This window comes from Bufo bufo, chromosome 4, assembly GCF_905171765.1.
Source record: "Bufo bufo chromosome 4, aBufBuf1.1, whole genome shotgun sequence".
Classification (NCBI taxonomy): domain Eukaryota; kingdom Metazoa; phylum Chordata; class Amphibia; order Anura; family Bufonidae; genus Bufo; species Bufo bufo.
Genome location: NC_053392.1, coordinates 55,968,231 through 55,994,249, shown reverse-complemented (window position 1 = coordinate 55,994,249; position 26,019 = coordinate 55,968,231). Strand labels below are relative to the sequence as shown.

The following is a 26,019-nucleotide window of genomic DNA, read 5'->3' as shown; positions in this document are numbered from 1 at the left end:
AATACAGCCATTTAAAATACAGCCATTTTGTGCAAAGATATATTTACTTCAGGCCTACACTGGTTCAGACCGTGTGAGATACCCCCCTACATACAGGGGTTTGAATTAGGCATTTGAAATACAGCCATTTGAAATACAGCCATTTTGTGCAAAGATATATTTACTTCAGGCCTCCATTTTGTGCAAAGATATACTTACTTCAGGCCTACACTGCTTCAGACCGTGTGAGATACCCCCTTACATACAGGGGTTTGAATCAGGCATTTGAAATACAGCCATTTTGTGCAAAGATATATTTACTTCAGGCCTACACTGGTTCAGACTGTGTGAGATACCCCCCTACATACAGGAGTTTGAATTAGGCATTTGAAATACAGCCATTTGAAAAACAGCCATTTTGTGCAAAGATATATTTACTTCAGGCCTACACTGGTTCAGACCGTGTGAGATACCCCCCTACATACAGGGGTTTGAATCAGGCATTTGAAATACAGGCATTTGAAATAAAGCCATTTTGGGCAAAGAAATATTTAGTTTAGGCCTACAGAGGTTCAGGCCCTCTGAGATACTACCTCTACATACAGGGGTTTGAATTAGGCATTTGAAATACAGCCATTTTGTGCAAAGATATATTTACTTCAGGCCTACACTGGTTCAGACCGTGTGAGATACCCCCCTCTGAGATACCACCTCTACATACAGGGGTTTGAATTAGGCATTTGAAATACAGCCATTTGAAATACAGCCATTTTGTGCAAAGATATATTTACTTCAGGCCTACACTGGTTCAGACCGTGCGAGATACCTCCCTACATACAGCGGTTTAAATTAGGCATTTGAAATACAGCCATTTGAAATACAGCCATTTTGTGCAAAGATATATTTACTTCAGGCCTACACTGGTTCAGACCGTGTGAGATACCCCCCTACATACAGGGGTTTGAATCAGGCATTTGAAATACAGCCATTTGAAATACAGCCATTTTGTGCAAAGATATATTTACTTTAGGCCTACACTGGTTCAGACCGTGTGAGATACCCCCCTACATACAGGGGTTTGAATTAGGCATTTGAAATACAGCCATTTGAAATACAGCCATTTTGTGCAAAGATATATTTACTTCAGGCCTCCATTTTGTGCAAAGATATACTTACTTCAGGCCTACACTGCTTCAGACCGTGTGAGATACCCCCTTACATACAGGGGTTTGAATCAGGCATTTGAAATACAGCCATTTTGTGCAAAGATATATTTACTTCAGGCCTACACTGGTTCAGACTGTGTGAGATACCCCCCTACATACAGGAGTTTGAATTAGGCATTTGAAATACAGCCATTTGAAAAACAGCCATTTTGTGCAAAGATATATTTACTTCAGGCCTACACTGGTTCAGACCGTTTGAGATACCCCCCTACATACAGGGGTTTGAATCAGGCATTTGAAATACAGGCATTTGAAATACAGCCATTTTGGGCAAAGAAATATTTAGTTTAGGCCTACAGAGGTTCAGGCCCTCTGAGATACTACCTCTACATACAGGGGTTTGAATTAGGCATTTGAAATACAGCCATTTTGTGCAAAGATATATTTACTTCAGGCCTACACTGGTTCAGACCGTGTGAGATACCCCCCTACATACAGGGGTTTGAATCAGGCATTTGAAATACAGCCATTTTGTGCAAAGATATATTTACTTTAGGCGTACACTGGTTCAGACCGTGTGAGATACCCCCCTACATACAGGGGTTTGAATCAGGCATTTGAAATACAGTCATTTTGTGCAAAGATATATTTACTTCAGGCCTACACTGGTTCAGACTGTGTGAGATACCCCCCTACATACAGGGGTTTGAATTAGGCATTTGAAATACAGCCATTTGAAATACAGCCATTTTGTGCAAAGATATATTTACTTCAGGCCTCCATTATGTGCAAAGATATATTTACTTCAGGCCTACACTGGTTCAGACCGTGTGAGATACCCCCCTACATACAGCGGTTTGAATTAGGCATTTGAAATACAGCCATTTGAAATACAGCCATTTTGTGCAAAGATATATTTACTTCAGCCCTACACTGGTTCAGACCGTGTGAGATACCCCCCTACATACAGGGGTTTGAATCAGGCATTTGAAATACAGCCATTTGAAATTCAGCCATTTTGTGCAAAGATATATTTACTTTAGGCCTACACTGGTTCAGACCGTGTGAGATACCCCCCTACATACAGGGGTTTGAATCAGGCATTTGAAATACAGCCATTTTGTGCAAAGATATATTTACTTCAGGCCTACACTGGTTCAGACTCTGTGAGATACCCCCCTCCATACAGGAGTTTGAATTAGGCATTTGAAATACAGGCATTTGAAATACAGCAATTTTGGGCAAATAAATATTTAGTTTAGGCCTACAGAGGTTCAGGCCCTCTGAGATACTACCTCTACATACAGGGGTTTGAATAAGGCATTTGAAATACAGCCATTTGAAATACAGCCATTTTGTGCAAAGATATATTTACTTCAGGCCTACACTGGTTCAGACCGTGTGAGATACCCCCCTACATACAGGGGTTTGAATCAGGCATTTGAAATACAGCCATTTTGTGCAAAGAAATCTTTTATTTAGGCGTAGTCTGGTTCAGGCCATGTGAGATACACTCTTTACATACTGTCGTTCTTTTCTACTATTAATTAAACACTCATTTAGGGCAAGATCCTAAATTCAAAAAATATGAGGAGAGCGTCAAATAAGGGATGTGGCCCAGGTCGTGGTGCTGCTGGTGGAGCTCCTGTTGCAGGGAGAGGACGTGGTCGATCTGTGCGAGCTACACGCACAAGGGAAACCCCTTCCTCAGGTGCGAGTAGGCGACAAAACCTGCAGCGGTATTTGGTCGGGCCTAATGCTGCTCTACGAATGGTGAGGCCTGAACAAGTACAGGCTATAGTAGATTGGGTTGCTGACAGTGGATCGAGTTCCTTCACATTGTCTCCCACCCAGTCTTCTGCTGAAAGACCACAGTTGGCACCTGCAGCCGATGTCCATCAGTCTTTCACCTCACCCGCTTGCAAATCAGCCAAGCAGTCTGAGCCCCAAGTCATGCAGCAGTCTCTTCTGCTTTTCAATGACTCTGTTAGCAGGGTTTCCCAGGGCCATCCACCTAGCCCTGCACCAGAAGTGGAAGGGATTGAGTGCACCGATGCCCAACCACTTATTTATCAAGATAAGTACATAGGAGGACCATCGCAGCACATCTCGGATGATGACGAAACACAGGTGCCAACTGCTGGGGCTTTCAAAAATGTGCAGACAGACAAGGAAGTCAGGGGTGAAGACTGGGTGGAAGATGATGTCGAGGACGATGATGTCCTCGACCCCACATGGAATCAAGGTCATGTGAGTGACCAATGTAGTCCGGAGGAAGAAGCTGTGGTCGCACATAGCCACCAGCACAGCAGAAGAGGGAGCAGGGTGCAAAAGCGGAGCGGCCGTCCTCTAGACAGTAAGCCTGCTGGTGCCCACCGCAGCAAGGGACCGAGCACACCAAAGCCAGCTCCAAGGAGTTTCCTGGCGTGGCAGTTCTTCAGACAATGTGCTGACGACAAGACACGAGTGGTTTGCACGCTGTGCAATCAGAGCCTGAAGAGAGGCATAAACGTTCTCAACCTAAGCACAACCTGCATGACCAGGCATTTAAGTACAAAGCACGAGCTGCAGTGGAGTAGACACCTCAAAAAACAAGAAAGGTCTCTGGCTCCTCCTGCTTCCTCTTCTGCTGCAGTCGCGGCCTCTTCATCCACCTCTGGAGTGACAGTGGACCTGGCACCCCACAAACAGAGAATCTGCCAGCAACACTAACACCTGGGTCATCAAGCATCTCCACAATGTCCCACGGAAGCGTTCAGCTCTCCATATCCTAAACGCTGGAGAGGAAGAGGAAGTACCCCCCTACCCACCCGCGATCCCTAGCCCTGAATGCCAGCATTTCTAAATTACTTGCTTTTGAAATGCTGTCATTCAGTCTGGTGGAGACGGATAGTTTTAAAGGCCTTATGGCAGTGGCTGTCCCACAGTACGTCGTGCCCAGCCGCCACTACTTTTCAAGGCGAGCCATCCCTTCCCTTCACAACCAAGTAGGGGACAAAATCAGGTGTGCACTGCGCAACGCCATCTGTAGCAAGGTGCACCTGACTACGGATACGTGTACCGGTAAGCACGGTCAGGGCCGTTATATCTCCATAACAGCACACTGGGTAAATGCAGTGGCGGCTGGGCCTGAGGCGGATAGCAGTTTGGCGCATGTCCTTCCACCACCAAGGATTGCAGGGCGCTTCAGTTTGCCTACTGTTGCTTCCTCCTCCTAATCTGCTTCCTCATCCTCTACCAGCTACTCATCCGGTCAGCGTAACACCTTCACCACCATCTTCAGCACAGCCAGGGGTAAACGACAGCAGGCAGTTTTAAAACTTATCTGTTTGGGGGACAAACCACACACCGTGCAGGAGCTGTGGAGGGGCCTTGAACAACAGACTGATGAGTGGTTTGTGCCAGTCAGCTTCAAGCCCGGCCTGGTGGTGTGTGCGATAATGGGCGAAATCTCGTAGCAGCTCTGGGACTAGCCAGTTTGACGCACATTCCTTGCCTGGTGCATGTGCTGAATTTGGTGGTGCAAAGATTCCTTAAAAATGACCCCGACATGTCAGAGCTGCTGCATAAAGTGCGTGCCGTCTGTGTGCGCTTTCGGCGTTCTCACCCTGCTGCTGCTCGCCTGTCAGCGCTGCAGCGTAACTTCGGCCTTCCCTCTCACCGCCTCATATGCGATGTGCCCACAAGGTGGAACTCCACCTTGCACATGCTGGCCAGACTGTGCGAGCAGCAGCAGGCGATAGTGGAGTTTCAGCTGCAGCACGCACGAGTGAGTCGCTCAGCGGAACAGCACCACTTCACCAATGACTGGGCCTTCATGCGAGACCTGTGTTCCTTGTTGCTCTGTTTCGAGTACTCCACCAACATGGCCAGTGCCGATAACGCCGTTCTCAGCGTTACTATCCCACTTCTTTGCCTCCTTGAAAAAAACACTCCTGGCGATGAATGAAAAGGATGTGACACAGGAGGAGGAGGAGGAGGAGGAAGAGGGATAATTTCGTAGGGTTTCCGGCCAGTCATTTCCAAGTGGCTCCAAGGGTGGGTTCCTGCACCCACAAACCCAAGGTACACAATTGTTCAGCCAGGGCACAGTTCTGGAGGATGAGGAGGTGGAGGATGAGGAGGAGGAGATGCAGGATAAGGAACCATGTTCACAGCAGGGTGGCACCCAGACCATCTCATGGCCATCACTGGTGCGTGGATGGGGGGATACAGAGGACACAGACGATACACCTCCCACAGAGGACAGCTTTTCGTTGCCTCTGGGCAGCCTTTCACACATGAGCGATTACATGCTGCAGTGTCTCCGCAACGACCGCCGAGTTGCCCACATTCTAACTTGTGCTGATTGCTGAGTGGCCACAGTGCTGGATCCCCGTTACAAGGACAACGTACCGTCCTTAATTCTGTCACTGGAGCGTGATCGTAAGATGCGCGAGTACAAGCGCACGCTGGTAGATGCGCTGCTGATGGCATTCCCACCTGACAGCGGGGGCACAGTGGAAGGACAAGACGAAGGCAGAGGACGAGGAAGAGGTCACCAACGCAGATGGGGCACCGCCAGCACCTCAGAAGGCAGCGTTAGCATGGCCAAAATGTGGAAAAGCTTTGTCAGCACGCCACAACAACCAGCACCACCAGCTGATATGGAACGTCTTAGCAGGAGGCAGCATTTCATCAACATGGTGGAGCAGTATGTGTGCACACGCCTACACGTACTGAATGACGGGTCTGTCCCCTTCAACTTCTGGGTCTCCAAATTGGGCACATGGCCTGAGCTTGCCCTTTATGCCTTGGAGGTTCTGGCCTGCCCTGCAGCCAGTGTATTGTTTGAACATATATTTAGCATGGCAGGTGGAGTCATTACAGACAAACGCAGCCGCCTAACCACAGCCAACGTGGACAAGCTCACGTTCATTAAAATGAACCAGGCTTGGATCCCACAAGACTTGTCTGTACCTTGTGCAGAATAGATATTTATACCACCATCAAACATACATTCTTGTACTCAAGTCAAGTGCAATGATTCTTTGTTTTCTTTTTTTTTTTATTTGTCCCAATATTTTGGGGGCTACCTACCCCAATAAAAAATTTAATAAAAACATTGTTGGCTACCTCCTCCTCCTCCATTGCTGCCTCCACCTACAACACCACATTCACCGCCTCCTCAACCTCCAACTCCATATTCACCTCCTCCTCTGAGTTGCAGGTCAATAATTTGAAATCTTTTGTTATTTTATTTTATTTTAAGTTATTTCCCTATCCACATTTGTTGCAGTGCAGTTGCCATGCTCTTAAGCACATTTTACTGCCTTTTACATCCCTCTAGCCTTTTCAAGGGCTATTTTAGAGCCATTTTAATGCAAAAAAGTGCCCTAAATTTAAAAAAATCTTATTTTCAATTGTCGGGTGACATTTTACAATTTTTGGCGTATACAAACTCCTGCTGTGCCTGGGTGACAGGGGCCTTAATCTCTCAAAATCCTCTGTTCTATTGCTGGGTGACAAGAACCCCCTTTTGCCGTGAATGAACCCCTGCTGTGCCTGAGTGAAAGGGGCCTAAATCTCTCAAAATCCTCTGTTCTATTGCTGGGTGACATGAACCCCCTTTTGCCGTAAATGAACCACAGCTGTGCCTGGGTGACATGGGCCTAAATCTCTCAAAATCCTCTGTTCTATTGCTGGGTGACATGAAGCTAGTTTTGCCGTGAATGAACCCCTGCTGTGCCTGGGTGTAAGAAACAGTCATGTAATGTCTCTAAGTTTCATTATCCTGGTAAACTGTGTTAAAATTTAATGTAAAATGCCTGCAGTATTCGTTTGGTCAATAGATGGCAGCATAGGACCAATTTGCATTGGAGTTTACCATAGAGAAAGTGTATTACTGTGATACTAGTTCTTTAAGGCAGCAGCTAAGTGTTGAAGAGACACGCCCCTTATGATGTCACCCTGCCTCAGTGTGAGCAGGAAGAAGGAGGAAGAGAGACTTGAACTACAACTGCCGCCATATTAGCAAGATAGAAAACAAGTTCTGTGTTGTGTAAGACATGTGTGGAGATACTAAAGGACTTCCCTGTGTGGCCAAGCTGTGTGAACTTCGGTCTAGAGACGGATGGAGTACAAAGAATCAATGCATTTAGTGAAGCCAAGTTAAAAAGGACTGTGTGCAGCAACTAACCTGTGGAGCTGACATTGGGCTGTGTGGATTGCCCCAAACAGTAAAGAGACTCACAGTGCTGTGGAGGTACCGGACAATAACTGTAATAATCCTGGATTATATTCAATTGGTTTTCCAGCCTGCTGAGGAGGACTTCTTTGTTGCGGATCCTGCGCTGGTTAAAGGAAAAGGACGACATCGGGCCCCACCGTGCACTTCCACAAACTGTAAGCGGTCCACTTGGACCACTGGGATAAGAAGGGTGCGCAACCGCTTGAAAGTTAGGGTCAGTTAGGGATAGTTTCTGGGACTATTCTTTATTAGTGTCCGCACTGCGAATACGGACACAACAAAGGTTAAAATTGTTGCAGTGTTTAACTTGTATTGTTTATACTGTTTTGAAGATTTTGCTTGTCTTTACCTCTGTAACTTCACTGTTAACCTGCTTTTATTAATTTATAGTAAATGCAATTTTCTTAATCTTGACTTCTGCGTACGCACTCTTTTCTGGTGGCGGAGTCAAATCACCTGCCTTGCTCTCGGTTCACATGGGTGACAGGGGCCCAAATCTCTCAAATTCCTCTGTTCTATTGCTGGGTGACAAGAACCCCCTTTTTCCATGAATAAACCCCTGCTGTGCCTGGGTGACAGGGAACTAAATTTAGTGAAAATATCTGTTACTGATCGGAAGATGCGCGACTACAAGCGCACGCTGCTGATGGCATTCCCACCTGACAGCGGGGGCACAGTGGAAGCACAAGGCGAAGGCAGAGGAGGAGGAAGAGGTCGCCAACGCAGCTGGGGCACCACCAGCACCTGAGAAGGCAGGGTTAGCATGGCCAAAATGTAGAAAAGCTTTGTCCGCCTTGGAGGTGCTGACCTGCCCTGCAGCCATAGTGTGAACGTGTGTTTAGCACGGCAGAGAGCATTATCACAGGCCGCAGTCAATGTGGACAAGCTTACGTTTATTAAAATGAACTAGGCATGGATCCCACAGGACTTGTCCGTACCTTGTGCAGAATAGACATTTTTACCAGCCTCAACCATCCATTCTTGTACTCAAGTGCACTTATTCTTTGTGTTATTTTGTTATATGTCCCAATATTTTGGGGGATACGCCAATTTAAAAATAAAAAATAACACAAATCAGTGTTGGATACCTATTCCTCCTTCACCGCCGCTTCCACCTACACCGCCACGTCAACCTACACCGCCACATCCACCCATCCACCGCCTCCTCAAACTACTACTCCTAGATCCAGATTGTTATTTTTTATTTTTCTGTATTTTATGTTATTTTAAGTCATTTCCCTATCCACATTTGTTTGCAGAACAGTTGTCATGCTATTAAGCACATTTTGATGCCCTTTGCAGCCCTCTAGCCCTTTCCAGGACTATTTTAGAGCCATTTTAGTGCCCAAAAGTTCGGGTCCCCATTGACTTCAATGGGGTTCGGGTTCAAGTTCGGAACTTTTTTTTCAAGTTCGGCCGAACTCCTCGAACCCGAACATCCAGGTGTCCGCTCAACTCTAGTTGTCAGATTCAATTTGGGTCCAAATTGAAGATGAGCAAGGTAATTCTAAAAGAATCAATACATTTAGAATTTTACAAAAATTATTTTTTCAAATGAATTCAAAATTTTGGTGCTTCTCTTCAGATAAATCACGTAAAGTGGTGTCCACCATTTTACTTTTAAAAGATGAAGACAGAAGATCGCATGCACCCAGGCTAGTGGGATTTACCATGATGCTTTGCAGTCAGCTGATGACATTGTGATCTCAGCTACTGATGTGACACACAAGACAGACATAAGTAGATATAGACAGTCTTGGGATTGTGAAGAAGATATACTGTATTTAGTTAGGTAGATTGAATTACTAGGGACAGGATAGGGTCAGTTACATTGTCTGTAGCCAGGATCTTTGTGTGCTGCACTACACAAAGATCATATAAAGGAGACAGTGCTCTTTTTACGTGCAGGAGACAAAAAAATAACTATTACAAAGCTTCTATAGTTCACAAGTATGCAATAGGCATGTTTTGTGCCACATGTGAGAATTGCTAAAATGTTAATTTATTTTGCTGGTAGTGTTCAACACTGTAGATTTGCTGCATGAATATTAACAAGTGCAAATTTGGACCGCAGCTAATGCAGAAGACAAACAGAATATGTGTGGCAGCTCACCATTATACATGCAAACAAAAGAACTAGGGATTACGGATTATTTTGGATGACGTTGGTCCCGACACAGTTTGATCAAAAATGTGCTTGAACAGCTTCCATTTTTCAAGTATAGTGTTGCATAAAAAAATAAAAATAAAACACACTTGCAGAATACTCGCCTCCCAAAAAATATTAAAATGAACAAAACGTCATGTGTACACTAAAATGGTTTTAATTAAAAAGCGATTTCATGATGCAAAAGTAGGAAAACATAAAAACGATATAAATTTGGTGTCATTGTAATCATCTCAGTCATCATGTCATCTATATTGCATGTTAAACCCCATAAAAAATAAAAAAAATTGACCAAACAGCTGTTTTTTTGTAATTTTTAAAATATTTTTAAACTCGGAATTATTTTTTTTCTTAATTCAATGAGAGGACTTGAATTTGTAATAAACCGATCTCTTATAACTGTATTACTCCTCCAAGTATTACACATCAGACACTCTGGCTGCCATAGTAATCCATCGGGGACGATGCTGAGTTTAGTCACTTTGATAAACACCATAGATTCCATAATAACCAATATATGCCCCAACCAGGGATTCTTTGACTATTCAAACACATGAATAGAATTACACACCTAAGCCTGTGGTACACACCATAACATAAAACCTACAAATAACTACCAGACCGCTTATAAATTAATATCATTTTATTACATAATTGCAAAAAGCTATCTCGCAAACATGATTAAAAGAACATAGGTGCAGGGACATCATCTGTAGGATGAACCCAGCGGATACTACGTTCATGGATCTGTCGGTGCAAGTGCAGAAAACATATTACATAATAATCAAATGAACAACGCTTTTTGCAATTGTGGTAGTGGAATCCATAACGGAATTCTTAGGTAACCCGAACCTTGTACGTTGGACTTGAAACCACAAGTTCGCTCAACACTAATTCCATGGTCACTATTGACATCAGGTGGCATCTAAGAGGTTTAGCAGCCAGGATTTAAGTTCTTTTTTGATCCCACTGGTTTCAGCTGGACCCCAGCTGTCAGTTCCAACCATACTCCCTTGGTGATCCTCCGGCACAGATCTTCTGCCAACACGATCATCATGCCATACTTGCATGGCAGAATGAAAAAACTTTAACCAACTTACATGTGCATGAAAATATGGGAAGGGGTTAAAGAAGCTCTCCCTGAAAAACTGGAACACTGTAACATGTGTCATGTGAAGTGTAGGCTCCTTGTGTTATGCTCTCCTCTGAGAGCTCTTCACTAGACAAAACACTTATCCTTTATGGATCTTTCACCTGTAGTTTTAGAACAACTGCCTAGAAATATATTAAAGTAAACTCGGAATAAACTCACCGTCTTGTGGTCCCGGTATCTCAGGCTGAAGAAATCTATTCCACTTAGGTTTAGCAGGTCAGATTGTGATGCTGGGTGCTAAACACTGAAAACAAAATTATTTTCACTCCTTGTTCTCTTCCTATTTATCCCTGGATAACCCCTGAGTCCTGTCAGCTGATCCCGCTTTATTCTGGGATAACTGGTTTCTCCTGTTAGCAGGAAATAAATTACAGCTTGGTTTTCATGGTCTGTTTTCTGCTAAGTAGACCTTGGTCTTTTTTTACATTGGATGCCTGCCAATGCTACAATGTATCTCAACACAATCCTATTACGCCAGAAATCTGACACGTTACCAATTTGTGCCACTAGACGGTGCTGTGTTGTAATGATGGTCCAAACCATGGAAAGAAATCAATGTTGTCATACCAAGAGGTTGTCCTCTGATGAAATTTGGTATGTGATATTGAGATCTGCAAAGAAAAAAATGGGGGTTAGTCAACACATCCTAATGCACAGGTGCACATTGTCATGGGATGCGCAGGGGCATAGCTATATAGGGTGCAGAGGTAGCAGTCACGACCGGGCCCAGGCACCTGAGGGGGCCCAAAGTCCCTTGTGCTGCATAAGAAGACAAAATATAGCCAGTGCATGCTGGTCAAGTTACACCTCTGGTTGGAGGGAAAGGTTTAGGTCAAGAATTGGATTGGGGGGGGGGAAGGGGGGTACCGTGCACCCTTGGATGTGCTGACTAACCCCTTTGTTGCACTGGAGGTTTGGCTGACTCCATTGGTGGTGCACTCCTAACTAACCTGTCTGTCTCGTAGGCTGATTTGAACTAGTGCATGTATAAAGCCTTCGCCAGCTCTCCCTGCATTTATTGGAGGCCATTTGGAACCAGCAGAGGTAAAATATAGAGTGGGCTCAGCATGCACGTGGAACCTAAATTCCCTGAATGGCCATTGTGGCACCAAAAGAGGTATAATATAGGGGGCTCGGCTTGCAAGTGGAATTCCCTGAATTTAAACGGGGTTGTCCAGGTTCAGAGCTGAACCAGGACATCTCTATTTTTCACCTGGGCATCCCCTCTGATATGAGTATCAGAGCATTTCATGCTCCGATGCATTTTGCCCTGCACATGTGAGGATCCCAGGGAGGCCACACCGCATGAAAACGACTCAACCGGCACGCACAGCACCTCGGCTCTTTCCTTTGAGGAACTTTCCAATCTTTCTTATATGCAACAATGCCGTCCCTTACAGAATGAAGAAAAAGAAAATAAGAATTTTGCACACAATTTTGTTACATCTAACCGTGACTTCTCTCCTGTTCAGTCACGGTCTCCTGTGTTAGATTGTTTCCAGGAACTTGTAGAAAGGGACTTGGTCACCTTAAATGATAGAGTGTCCTCACAGGATATTGCTCAGAAATGTGACAGATTGTCTTACAAAGAAAATAGGGCTCTTAAAGAGCTGATGCTTCTGAAGGATATTGTCATTAAACAGGCGGACAAGGGTGGTGGTCCTAGATAGTTAGATTTATAAAAAGCAAAACCTTGCTATGTTAGAGGATAATAGTACCTACCTTGAGCTCGACCACAACCCCACCCCCACCTATCAACAGGAGATGCTGCGACTATTGACTCATGGCTTGGAACATGGTTTCATTAACCAAAAACAACTGGACTATATATTTATCCAACATCCAGTGGTTCCAATTTTCCATTCCCTACCAAAAATTCATAAGGGAGGTTTTCCTCCAGCCATGAGGCCCATAGTCGCTGGCATAGGCTCCTTCACAGAGAGATTGTCCGCCTGGGTGGACAGTATCCTCCAGCCGCTGGTTCAATCCATACTTGGCTATCTGCAGGATACCAGAGCAGTGCTGCAAGCATTTTATGATTTTAGATGGGAACAGCACTTCTCTTGGATCACAGCGGATGTTACATCCCTATATACGGTCATCCCTCACAATGTGGCCATGGTCTCCTTAGCTTGGTTTTTGAATGTCTATTCTGACTTTTCTCCTACTTTCCAGGATTTTGTTTGTCGGGTTGTGCTCTTTCTGCTAAAACATAATGTCTTTATGTTCTCGCAACGTTACTTCTTGAAATTGACAGGAGTTTCCATGGGGGCGAAATTTTCGCCCTCCATGGCAAACATTTATATGGCATGGTGGGAATGTCACTTTTTATTTTCAGCAGATAACCCTTGGAGCGGCTCCCTGAGATGGTACGGTTGCTATATCGATGACCTGCTGTTCGTGTGGTCAAGGCTTTGAAGTAAAGGAGGCGGTCCTATGAGTGATTGACAGCTCTCTATGTATATACAGTCATTGACAGGGCCGCCTCCAACACTTCAAAGCCCAAAATGAGCAGGAGCCTAAATAAATGGAATACAAGCTATATTGAATCTTTCCTCTATGTATGGATCTGCTCAGCTCCTTCTGCTCTATAACATGCTGTCTGCAGATTAATTTGCATTTTCATGGTGACAGGTTCCCCTTTAAAAATGAATTGTATGTTGCTAGAAAATGCCAACAAGACCTTGGTCATCTCCTCTCTTCTTATTTCTGTGAGAGCTGGATCATTTTGTCACTCAACTCTGTGCGTCACATACATGACCAGCTTATTCCACAGCTCTTCTCCTGGATTTACCCCCTCCCTAATGTGTCCTAAGTAGAGCTGAGCGAAACAAAGCTGACGAAGTCGAATTCGTTCTGAATTTCAGGAAAAATTTTATTCCGAGCGAATGCAAATTTTCTTTGCGCTTCGTGGTAACGAAGCACAATTTTTCCTAACATGGCAGCTAGCCTGCTACAATGGCAGCTAAAATGGCAGCTACACGTGTGAGGACATGGGGCAAGGAACTCTGGGAAGGCGGGATGACCCATAATGTCATCATCATGCAGCCAATCAGCAGCCAGACAGCCCGGTGATGTCACAGCCCTATAAATACGGCGGCCATCTTACAGTCTGCCATTCACTATCGTACTTTGTTCAGGGACAGATGTACAGTCGTGGCCAAAAGTTTTGAGAATGACACAAATATTAGTTTTCACAAAGGTTGCTGCTAAACTGCTTTTAGATCTTTGTTTCAGTTGTTTCTGTGATGTAGTGAAATATAATTACATGCACTTCATACGTTTCAAAGGCTTTTATCGACAATTGCATGACATTTATGCAAAGAGTCAGTATTTGCAGTGTTGGCCCTTCTTTTTCAGGACCTCTGCAATTCGACTGGGCATGCTCTCAATCAACTTCTGGGCCAATTCCTGACTGATAGCAACCCATTCTTTCATAATCACTTCTTGGAGTTTGTCAGAATTAGTGGGTTTTTGTTTGTCCACCCGCCTCTTGAGGATTGACCACAAGTTCTCAATGGGATTAAGATCTGGGGAGTTTCCAGGCCATGGACCCAAAATGTCAACGTTTTGGGCCCCGAGCCACTTAGTTATCACTTTTGCCTTATGGCACCGTGCTCCATCGTGCTGGGAAATGCATTGTTCTTCACCAAACTGTTGTTGGAGTGTTGGAAGAAGTTGCTGTTGGAGGGTGTTTTGGTGCCATTCTTTATTCATGGCTGTGTTTTTGGGCAAAATTGTGAGTGAGCCCACTCCCTTGGATGAGAAGCAACCCCACACATGAATGGTCTCAGGATGCTTTACTGTTGGCATGACACAGGACTGATGGTAGCTCACCTTTTCTTCTCCGGACAAGCCTTTTTCCAGATGCCCCAAACAATCGGAAAGAGGCTTCATCGGAGAATATGACTTTGCCCCAGTCCTCACCAGTCCATTCACCATACTTTCTGCAGAAGATCAATCTGTCCCTGATGTTTTTTTTGGAGAGAAGTGGCTTCTTTGCTGGCCTTCTTGACACCAGGCCATCTTCCAAAAGTCTTCGCCTCACTGTGCGTGCAGATGCGCTCACACCTGCCTGCTGCCATTCCTGAGCAAGCTCTGCACTGGTGGCACTCCGATCCTGCAGCTGAATCCTCTTTAGGAGACGATCCTGGAGCTTGCTGGACTTTTTTGGATGCCCTGAAGCCTTCTTAACAAGAATTGAACCTTTTTCCTTGAAGTTCTTGATGATCCTATAAATTGTTGATTGAGGTGCAATCTTAGTAGCCACAATATCCTTGCCTGTGAAGCCATTTTTATGCAACGCAATGATGGCTGCACGTGTTTCTTTGCAGGTCACCATGGTTAACAATGAAAGAACAATGATTTCAAGCATCACCCTCCTTTTAACATGTCAAGTCTGCCATTTTAACCCAATCAGCCTGACATAATGATCTCCAGCCTTGTGCTCGTCAACATTCTCACCTGAGTTAACAAGACGATTACTGAAATGATCTCAGCAGGTCCTTTAATGACAGCAATGAAATGCAGTGGAAAGGTTTTTTTGGGATTAAGTTAATTTTCATGGCAAAGAAGGACTATGCAATTCATCTGATCACTCTTCATAACATTCTGGAGTATATGCAAATTTCTATTATAAAAACTTAAGCAGCAACTTTTCCAATTTCCAATATTTTTGTCATTCTCAAAACTTTTGGCCACGACTGTATATGCAGGCGCTAGGGAGAGTGAAAGAAAAACGAATTGTTAAAAAAAAAAAGGAAAGAAGTTCAGGGAAAGGATAGTGAGAGGAACCATTTCACAGGCAGGGAGAGACTTGTGCAGATGCTAGGGAGAGTCATAGGAAAATCCTCATTGGGAAAAAAAGCGATTTACAAGTGCAGGGAAACATTACTTGGGGATCCAGATAGTCTCATAATACAGCTCTGTCATTCCAGCAATTAGTTATTGGGTAAAAGTGCTATGTTGAAAAGCCTTTAGTGGTTTTTATCTGTGGAAATAGATAAATATATACGCAGGTCAATTTTGCTGTTAACTGCGCTGATATCATTTAGTGGCCTATTTCAATACAATACGAGAAATATTTACGCAGGTCACTTTTGCTGTTATTTGCGCTAAAAGCATTTCTTGTCATATTTCATTACAATACGAGAAAAATCGACGCAGTTCACTTTTTCTCTTATTTACTCTGAAATCGTTTAGTGGCCTATTTTAGTCCAATACGAGAAATATATACACAGGTCACTAGTGTTGATCGAGTACCAAAGTGCTCGGGTGCTCGAGTAGAACACTTTGCGATGCTCGGGTGCTCTACCGATTGGTTAACTCGGTCATCCACGTCATCCCAAGTGACATCAGACACCCCCAGGCAACAGTCGGTGGGTTGGTCAGACACAACCCTTAGTTGTCATGGCTCCGGAGCAGGGACCTGTCCTCAACCTGCCTCTGTCCTTTTCTGTTCCCTCACCGCGAGAAGTAGTATATGCTGTAGGCTCTGCTCCACTTTTCAGCGAGGAACAGCTACTAGAGGACAGTCAGCAGCTACTCCTCAGCCAAGATCTGGAGGAGACATCCGCCGCTTCCTCCGCTAGTCGGGCAAGTAGTGATGAGAAGAGTGGCACGCTAGCGTGTGCTGCGAGTGGTCAGAGGCCGTTGAGCAGGACATAAGTGATGTGTAGACACTAATCGATGATGATGAAGCCGATCACACTTGGGAGCCGGGTGCAGAAGGGACTTCATCATCATCAGGAGAAGAGGGTGGCAGCTTGCCTGTGAGACAGCGGCGGAGTCAGCAGGTTGGCAGCAGTGGGAGGTCGGGAGCCAAACGTGCCTGGGGTAGACCACCTGCTTCGCAGCAGCCTACCTGCCCGGGAAGTAGTGGTGCAGGGGTTCACTGAGGCAGTGTCGGTAGCAATCAGTCAGTGCAGACTGTTGGGGGTAAAATCAGCGGTGTGGCAGTTTTTTTTCAAAGCGCCAGAGGAGGTGGACGTATCCATATGTCGCATCTGTGGGCAGAAGATGAAGCGTGGCCAGGGTGCCAAATGTTGGCACTACGGCCCTGCGCCGACATATGCAGCGTTGCCATGAAGTGGCCTGGGAGAACCATGGCTCCGATGTGGTGGTCTAGCCTGCCTCAGCAACCGCTACATCACCCAGTGGCACGCACCCGGTTTAAGCCAGTCAAGGCTCCACCACCTCAGCCAAAGAGAGCTGTCTGTAAATCCCATCTTCTGCTGGTCCAGATGCTCCTGCTCCTACTCATCAGTAATTCCGTCAGCAATCGATCACCGAAGCGATTGCCAAGAGACAACAGTATGCGCAGGGCCGGACTGGGGATAAAAACCAGCCCTGGAAAAAGATTCATACCTGCCCCACAGCATTGTGTACTTATTTACATGTTTATAAAAGGCGAAAGCATTCATTTTAAAACACGTGTGTAAGCACGAATAAGAATTGTGCCCCATAATAGCTCTTTTGAAGGACCCCCATTGTTTATATTATCACAGTAGACCAGCTTTTCCCAAACAGGATGCGATAACGATATGCGATGCGATATTTTAAGGGAATTGTGCTAGAGGTTTATTTGCAGTATTATGGGGGATCTGTGGATGGCACTGTTATGGGGGATCTGTGGATGGCACTGTTATGGGGGATCTGTGGATGACACTGTTATGGAGGGGATCTGTGGATGACACTGTTATGGAGGGGATCTATGGATGACACTGTTATGGAGGGGATCTGTGGATGACACTGTTATGGAGCGGATTTGTGGATGGCACTGTTATGGGGGGGTCTGTGGATGGCACTGTTATGGGGGATCTGTGGATGACACTGTTATCGAGGGGATCTGTGGATGACACTGTTAAGGAGGGGATCTATGGATGACACTGTTATGGAGGGGATCTGTGGATGGCACTGTTATGGGGGATCTGTGGATGGCACTGTTATGGAGGGGATCTGTGGATGGCACTGTTATGGAGGGGATCTGTGGATGACACTGTTATGGAGGGGATCTGTGGATGGCACTGTTATGGGGGATCTGTGGATGGCACTGTTATGAAGGATCTGTGGATGGCACTGTTATGGGGGATCTGTGGATGGCACTGTTATGAAGTATCTGTGGATGGCACTGTTATGAAGAATCTGTGGATGGCACTGTTATGAAGAATCTGTGGATGGCACTGTTATGAAGGATCTGTGGATGGCACTGTTATGGGGGATCTGTGGATGGCATTGTTATGAAGGATCTGTGGATGGCACTGTTATTGGAGATCTGTGGATGGCACTGTTATGGGGGATCTGTGGATGGCACTGTTATGAAGTATCTGTGGATGGCACTGTTATGAAGGATCTGTTGACGGCACTGTTATGAAGGATCTGTAGTTGGCACTGTTATGGGGATCTGTGGATGGCACTGTTATGGGGATCTGTGGTTGGCACTGTTATGGGGATCTGTGGTTGCACTGTTATGGGGATCTGTGGTTGGCACTGTTATGGGGATCTGTGGTTGGCACTGTTATGGGGATCTGTGGATGGCACTGTTATGGAGATCTGTGGATGGCACTGTTATGGGGGACCTATAGATGATGCACTGTTATAGGGGATGTGTGCTATGACACATAGGTCCATGAGGGGGGCCTGCATAAGATGCTATATGTGTGAATGACACACATATAGCATATTATGCTGGCCCCTCTCATGGCCCTATGTGTCACAGCATTACTTTATTAATGTTCCCTCATGTGTCCTAAACCACGCACATAACTGTCTTTGTATGCAAAGTCTTTCTTTACTGCTGAAACAATCGCTCTCCTATTGAAACTCCTATTGATATTGAGAATCACCAGCCTCTCTGTACTCAGCCTCCTACCTGACACACAGCCCTGAACAGCCGGGTGACAGCTCTGCACAAGCAGCAGCTAGCAGGCTAAAGGACCTTCCGTGATGTCATGATCATGTGATCAGTCACATGTGTGGGAGGAGTCAGGCTCCGGGCAATGTCCGTGCTGGAGCCTGCTGTTGGAGGCGGGGCCGGGGGATGGGCTCCTCTCTCTGTCAGTCACTCTGTCTCTCTGTAATATACTGCACCAGCCAAGGAGCCTCCTCGCTGTCGGCACGGCCGGCTGTGTGGCAGTCAAGGGTACCGGCCTAACGTTTTTTTTCCGGTATCCCGGTAGGCCAGTCCAGCCCTAAGTATGCGTGCACTCATCCAACAGCGCAGAAGCTGAACGTACTCCTGGCCAAGTTGCTGGTGCTGCAGTCCCTCCTTTTCCAAGTGGTGAAACACTAAAGAAAGAAATACCATAACTTTGCCGCACCTCCAAGAGTAAAACATAATTTATTGAAACATATAAGTTGAAAACATGGATTCATGAAGCAAACCCCACTGATGGGGAAAATTAGACTTAGACTTGTTGAGTTGGAAGCTAAACTGGAACAGCATGAGAAAGAGAAGGTTGATATGTTTCAGGCCAAATTGAAGGACACCCTTGAGCAATTTGATAACGACATCATGTTGGGTAAAAAATCTAATTTCAGCGGGATAAGGGTGACTTTGAGAGGAAACAGGCCTATAGGTGGAAACACAGTGGTAATACAAGGGCACCCTCAAAGGGCCATCATCTGAATGATACCGCTTTGAAGCAGACTGTTACCAACACAAACAGTGATATTGATTTTTTTATCTGAAAACAGCGAAGACAGCGAACTCGGAGGGGACTACGTAAATCCAAGAAAAAGGGGACCCCAGCTGCGCAGGGGCAACAATCATCCACCACCCCACAGGAAACGGATGTAGGAGCCGGACATTCCCAGGATACTGGGTCATTACAGGTCATTAATCTATCTTCGTATGTATTATCGGACAAAGAAAAACTTGTCCTGAAGAAAGGACTGTCGTTCTCCCCCATGAGCACACTCGACAAGTTCGGGTTTATAAAAGACATTTATTTATTTTGTAGGCAATTGTGCTTCAAATTACTTTATGCTCAACCAACATTAGTGAAAGAACTTGCGGAGGATGAACGCGGGGTCTTCCTGGATCTGATGGACCTGCTCAAGGAGAATGAGAGTGACCTAGGTAGGAGATTTTTTAGTGTATCCAAACCATCTACAATCACACCCTCCTTGAGTATGTTCCCTAACATCCATTTATTTTTTCAAGCAGTCCTACAAGAAGTCTATAAACTACAAAAGAACACTATCAAGGGTAGAAACATGGCTGTGGCCGAGTCCAATATTATCCGACAACTACAACAGAACAAATTGTTTGTCATAAAGGAAGCGGATAAAGGTGGGAATGTCGTACTGTGGGATATGGGGATGTATACGAATGAAGCCAAACGCCAATTGGGTAATCAAGTCTCTTACACCCCTATCCCAGCAGATCCGACTACAATATTCAAGAAAAAACTGGACCAACTCTTAAAGAGGGCGTTTGACATGAGGATCATTACTAAGCGGGAACTCCAGTTTTTGGAGGTGAGTTGTCCCATCACACCCACATTTTATATGTTGCCAAAAGTGCACAAACATCTAGAAAATCCACCTGGCCGCCCCATTGTGGCTGGCATTGGGGGCCTATGTGAACAAGCATGTATTTACTTGGATTTCTTTTTACAGTCTTTTGTACTGGGCCTCAGATCATATATTCGGGATTCAATGCATTTCATACAAGAATTGAAGGATGTTGTCTTACCGCCTGGTACTCTGATGATCACATGTGACGTTGAGTCACTGTATTCCAATATTGCCCACAGTGATGGGCTCACAGCTGTCGAGTTCTTTTTGTCTGGCTCAATCACTGGCGATCCAGCCCACCACATGTTCCTGGTGAGTCTATTGGAATTTGTGCTCACACACAACTATTTTGTTTTTTACCGCACCTTCTACAGGCAGATCTCTGGTACTGCCATGGGTGCACGGTGTGCGCCTTCCTATGCCAACCTTTTTCTAGGCTGGTGGGAGGCCACACGGGTGTACCCATTGGTTCAGTTCAGGGATCATGTGGTGGGCTGGTATCGCTTTATTGATGATATTATCTTTTTTTGGCAGGGACCCAGACAGGATTGTGAACACTTCATTGGTCATCTCAACAAGAATCCGTTGAATATATTCTTAACACACAAAATCTCTGAGTCTGAAGTTGACTTCCTTGATCTTCGAATCAAATTGAAGGATTCCAGAATCGTGACATCTTTGTTCCGAAAAAGCACTGCAACTAACAATCTACTCCACTTTGAGAGCTTCCACACGGCACACCTGAAGAAGGGTATACCAAGGGGCCAGTTCCTACGTTTACGACGTAATTGCACTGAATTCAGCGATTTCAAGGAGGCCTCATAAGATTTATCATCAAGAATACATGAGAGGGGTTACCCTAAAAAGGTTGTATCTCGGGCATTCGAAAGGGCCAAGGAATCTAAACGTGAGGATCTATTTGTACCCAAGATTAAAACACGGGATAACAAGGTACGTGTGATCACTAGATACAATAACCAGTGGTCTGACCTGTACAAAATCCTTAATACACATTGGTTCCTACTTCAATCAGATGGTAAATTAGCGTCGCATGTCGACGACAAACCAAGGATCATAGCTCGGAGGGCACCGAATCTCAAAGATACCCTACGCAGCCATTTCCAACGCCCGGTTGGTACTACGGGTAGAGGAGGCACTTTAAAAGGCACCTATTCCTGTGGGGACTGTAATATCTGTCAATTCATGCTGAACTCAGATAGCTTTGCCTAAGGACAGGACAACAGGGTGGATCTCAAACACTATATCAACTGTCACTCCAAGAATGTAGTTTATGCCCTTCTCTGCCCCTGTAATAGGATCTATGTGGGCCAGACCCTGCAGGAGCTCAGGAAGAGAATACAACAGCACACTTCGAATATTCGGCTGGCAGCGCGGGACAGAAGTAAGGGGGACAAACCCCTAACATCAGTGGCAACCCACTTCCTGGACAACCATGATGGTAGGTATGACGACCTACGGGTGGTGTGTTTGGATATTGTCCGGGGTAATATTAGGGGTACGCATATTTCTAGGAGTTTGCTCCGCTCGGAATCAAGGTGGATTTTTAACCTTGGTTCACAGGCCCCAGGTGGTCTAAATGAGGAACTCACTTTTAATGGCTATTATACATAAGTTCTGTCTTATTTGTACAGACCTACGTATTCCTAAGTTCACTTTCACTTTGTTTGGTCTGTTTTTCATTTTGCTTATTGTTTCCTTTCTAGGTTTTTAAGGGGTCTGATTACACTGGATTGCGGGGATAAAGAATTCATGGATCCTTTTCGCCTGCTCTTCTTCACGTTTCTCCTATGTTTACTCTCTGTAGTTGTTTAGGTATAATGGACAGCATTTCTCCCTGCCCATTTCCCACAACCGCAGAGGTATATTACACTATATATTATATAGCACTTATCACTTTAATCCCCTGTGGCCACTGGAGCATACTCAATCTATTGATTGCTTATTGCTGCAGTGTAACACCTCTTGCACTTATATACAGTATATATAAATCTTTATTGAACTGCTTGGACACTATTTGTAATAATATATTTTTTACAACATTGTAATGTGATGTACTTCTGACCGTACCAATCTATTGTTTACTTAACCGCCTATATGTATTTAGCATGCAGATTTGTGTGCGCTGGTCCTCTTCCCATTTTTGCGCCTGCTCCCTTGGCCCCTCTCTCCCCGGTGCATGGTCTGCCATCCTTTGGTTCGCATAAACCTTGATATAGATTGTTGGATTACACAATTTACTTTTTTCGCTATCTGATTCAGGGAAACAGTGATTGGGGTATGGGACACAGTTTGGGCTGTATAATCGAGCCAATGCGGAATACTGCAATTTAGGGTATTATGTGTCCATGAATTTATTTATGTTTATTTATTTATTGCACACATATGCTTGTGATTCTTCATTAATTAATTATTGTACTTTGTGATGGATTAACTATGCAGGGCCGGTGCAAGGATTTTTGCCGCCCTAGGCAAGATAAAAATTGCCGCCCCCCCCCCCCCCCCCCTTATCAGATGATCTGTGGATGACGCACTGTTATAGGGAGGATATGTGGATGACGCACTGTTATGGGGGGATCTGTGGATGACGCACTGTTATGGGGGGGATCTGTGGATGACGCACTGTTATGGGGGGATCTGTGGATGACGCACTGTTTTGGGGGGAAAAGTGCGTCTTATAAGGCAAAAAATACAGTAAATAATAAACATATTGCATTGTCTACTGACTACTTACCAGTCCAGGACAATAAGATGAGCTGGTCTCTGGCTGCAGTCTGGCTCTTGGTCGGGCTCTGGGGACTGGAGACAAACACGGTACGTACACCATTCAGGAATGTCGCCCTGGCTGGGGTCCTGGGGAAGAAGAAAGCAGCTGCACCTGCAGGCTGCACTCCAATCCAGGCAGGTAGGAGGCTAGGAGCCCACTTCTAGTTCTGTCCCAGAAGGCACAGGCACTGCACGACTGCACTGCCGCACTGGGGGTCGGGGGAGGCAAATTGCTGGTGGTGGGCCACTGTGGCTCTGGCTGGCTGCTGGGCTGCTGAGTGTGCGGCCTTGCCGCCTTCTCTTCTTCCTCCTTCGCTCCACCCCTCATTAGCTCCAAAGTCAGCAGAGCTCCGCCTCCGCTCCACCCTCTGCACTGCAGCCTGAAGCCAGGTAAGCCGGCATAAGCTAGCAGCAGTTAGAACTTAGAATAGTCACTCAGAGTAAGGACGTCAGACCCCCCCTCCCGCCCGCAACTCCCCCCCCCCCGCCCCCACGGCTTTACTGAGGCAGCAGCGCTCAGTCACAGACTGTCACAGTCAGGAGTCAGCAGGCGCCGGCTCAGCCCAGTGCTGCGCAGTGCGCAGCCTGCTGCCTGTGTGCGCTGCCTGTCTGACATGTGCCGCCCGCCGCCGCGGCCCGCCGGGATTCTTTAGAGCGCTCAGCCGCTCTGGCGGCGCAGCATGAGGGGCGCCGCCGGCCGCCACTGTTATGTTAGTTCTAACCAACTTCTTTTTTTTTTTTTTTTTTTTTTAAATCGCGGCGGGAGCCCCCTGCTATGTGGCGCCTTACTGGTGATGCCGGCCCTGTAACTATGGCTCCAAAGGCCTATGTATACTGTACTTTTTGTGATCATGTTAATTGTGGATTTATTATGGCTCTAATGGTCTGCTTATATTGTGTGTTTATATAATCATGGAATATATATTTTTGGTATGTATCACTTATTGCCTTGATTGTGGTTTTATTTATTTCTATTTTTTGCTTATAGCTTCTACGTATGCTGGTACTTACTATAATATCACTATATGTATAATCATGTAATTGATCTATTATATTTATACCATGTCATTAATCTTTGTCATTTACTTTGACAGACACCATGTGGCTCGATACTATGTATAATTATATTTATATTTTAATCACAATTGACCTCTGCGCTGGTCCGCACCCCCTGCCTGCGTTCCACGGGAGGTTATTGCGTGGGCTGGCGGCCGGGCTTGTCGTTGGTGCCGGGCTGCGTTTCCGGTCTTTGGAACGCATCGCGGCGCTGACTTCCGGTTTGGGCGCCATCTTGCGCATGCGCACCTGCTTTTCCAACACGCCGGCTTGTTTTATTGCATTTGCATCTGGGCGCGACCATGAATCGGGGAGGATCCAGGTAACATAAACATTCTGTTACCCTCTCTCTGGCCCCCCTCTTCAGGAGAACTTCTCCGATAGGCTCTACCACAGGTTTATTCAATTAAGATACGATTATGTTAATTATAAATGTTAAATTAGTCATATGGATTCAGATGGACCTCTGAGGAAGCTAGTCCTTGTACTTTGCTCTCCTCACTGATCGGCTTTAGTCATTCCTTTTGCTACCACTATGTTTCACGATAAGTATTCCACCTAGGTCACAGATATTCTACTGTTTTCCTGTTGTGGCATTATGATTGCATGGTGACTTCTTTTATATACTGTAGCACTTTAATTTTCCCCATCAGTTGAGTTTGCTTCATGAATCCATGTTTTCAACTTATATGTTTCAATAAATTATGTTTTACTCTTGGAGGTGCGGCCAAGTTATGGTATTTCTTTCTTTAGTGTTTCACATGTTTTCTTTTTGATACCAGGCCTGCACTCCCTCTTGTATTGTTAGGTGTGCCCCTCATTATTTAGTTTATTTTCCAAGTGGTGGACTCTGCACCTTTCAGAGAACTGATGGCTTGTGCCGAGCTGAGGTGGAGAGTCCCAAGCCGTCATTTCTTTGCCAAAAAGGCAGTACCAGCCCTGCACACACATGTAGAACAAAGTGGGCCAGTCCTTAAGCCTGTCTGTGTCTTCCAAAGTTCACGGCAGCGCCCTGCACACGTGTAGAACAGAAGGTGGGCCAGTCGTTCAGCCTGTTGGTGTCTGCCAGTGCACAGCAGCGCCGACGTGTGGAGCTATAACTACGGTCAAGGACAGTACATGTCCTTTACGGCCCACTGGGTGAATGTGGTTACTGCCCAGCCAAACCAGCAACTTGGCCAGGTGACGCCGCTTCCGCCTCCACACTCTCACACCATTGGTCCTGCGACAATGTCCACCTCTGCCTCCTCATCCTCCACCTTGTCCTCAGCCTCCACTGCAAGGACAATTCACAGTGCCCCACCAGCATACTACATGTGCCGTGTCACGCTGTTCTGCACCTAGTTTGCCTGGGCGAACGGAGTCACACGGGAGAGGAAGAATCCTGGCTTTCTCCGTGACAACGGAAAATCGGAACCATGGCGACTGACAACGGGAAGAACATGGTGTCGGTGCTGCATCAAGGACGGCTGAGCCATGCTCCCTGCATGATGCAGGTGTTCAATCTGGTTGTCAAGCGTTTCCTGAAGTATTCCACCCATCTGCAAAACATCCTAAAAATGGCCAGGAAACTTTGCATGCATTTCAGTCACTCGTATACTGCCAAGCACACCCTCCTTGCGCTACAGCGGCAGAACGGCTTCCCTCAACATAGGCTGATATGCAACGTTTCCACCTGTTGGAATACCACCCTCCATATGTTGGACCAACTGTACGAACAGAGAAAGGCCATAAATGATTTCTTGATGATACAGGCTGGTATAGGTACTCCCCTGTGTAACTTTGATGTTAGCCAGGGGCAGCTCATGCATGACACCTGCCATTTGCTAGTGCCCTTTGAGAAGGCCACTTTGTCAGTCGCCAGGACAATGGGATGAAGAACATCATTCTACTGATTCATATCCTGGAACAGATGGTGGTAAATCTGTCTTGTCATGGGACTGGAGACGTGGTGCCTACATCTCAC

At 45.7% G+C, this 26,019-nt stretch overlaps 1 protein-coding gene across 2 annotated transcripts in view; it reads right to left on the bottom strand.

Moving 5' to 3' along the window:
- The window catches only part of LOC120997259 (cytochrome P450 2C5-like), a 77,352-nt gene extending 58,741 nt beyond the window's left edge, over nt 1-18,611 (bottom strand). For both annotated transcript variants that reach the window (XM_040427271.1, XM_040427272.1), the window contains exons 1-2: nt 18,565-18,611; nt 10,854-11,305 (exon numbers count right to left, since the gene is read on the bottom strand). The gene's annotated coding sequence lies outside the window, so the exon portion shown is untranslated. The remainder of the gene's footprint in view (nt 1-10,853; nt 11,306-18,564) is intronic.
- Nucleotides 18,612-26,019: the final 7,408 nt, after the last annotated feature.